Consider the following 736-nt stretch of genomic DNA (forward strand, 5'->3'; position numbering starts at 1 on the left):
AATAGATAGCTAGTGGGAAGCAGCCGCATAGCACAGGGAGATCAGCTCGGTGCTTTGTGACCACCTAGAGGGGTGGGATAGGGAGGGTGGGAGGCAGGGAGACGCAAGACGGAAGAGATATGGGAACATATGTATATGTATAACTGATTCACTTTGTTGTAAAGCAGAAACTAACACACCATTGTAAAACAGTTATACTCCAAAAAAGATGTTAAAAAAAAAAAGTTAAATGAGATAGGTAAAAAAAAAAAAAGAGCATGAAGAAGAAAGCAAAAATGTACCACAAGCCCCAAAAAAAACTACAATGAGATATCATCTCACACCAGTCAGAATGGCCATCATCAAAAAATCTACAAAGAATAAATGCTGGAGAGGGTGTGGAGAAAAGGGAATCCTCTTGCACTGCGGGTGGGAATGTAAATTGATACAGCCACTATGGAGAACAGTATGGAGTTTCCTTAAAAAACTACAAATAGAACTACCAGGTGACCCAGCAATCCCACTACTGGGCACATACCCTGAGAAAACCATAATTCAAAAAGAGTCATGTACCAAAATGGTCATTGCAGCTCTATTTACTATAGCCAGGACATGGAAGCAACCTAAGTGTCCATCAACAGATGAATGGATAAAAAAGATGTGGCACATATATACAATGGAATATTTCTCAGCCATAAAAAGAAACGAAATTGAGTTATTTATAGTGAGGTGGATGGACCTGGAGTCTGTCATACAG

The 736-nt window shown here is 39.7% G+C and overlaps 2 protein-coding genes across 6 annotated transcripts in view; one reads left to right on the forward strand and one right to left on the reverse strand.

Moving 5' to 3' along the window:
• ACAP2 (ArfGAP with coiled-coil, ankyrin repeat and PH domains 2) overlaps window positions 1–736 on the reverse strand; it is a 165,634-nt gene that overhangs the window by 160,116 nt on the left and 4,782 nt on the right. The gene's annotated exons all lie outside the window — the stretch shown is intronic.
• Window positions 1–736, forward strand: part of LOC112065012 (60S ribosomal protein L21-like) — a 4,129-nt gene that overhangs the window by 2,227 nt on the left and 1,166 nt on the right.

This window comes from Physeter macrocephalus, chromosome 1, assembly GCF_002837175.3.
Source record: "Physeter macrocephalus isolate SW-GA chromosome 1, ASM283717v5, whole genome shotgun sequence".
In the NCBI taxonomy this organism is placed as follows: Eukaryota; Metazoa; Chordata; class Mammalia; order Artiodactyla; family Physeteridae; genus Physeter; species Physeter macrocephalus.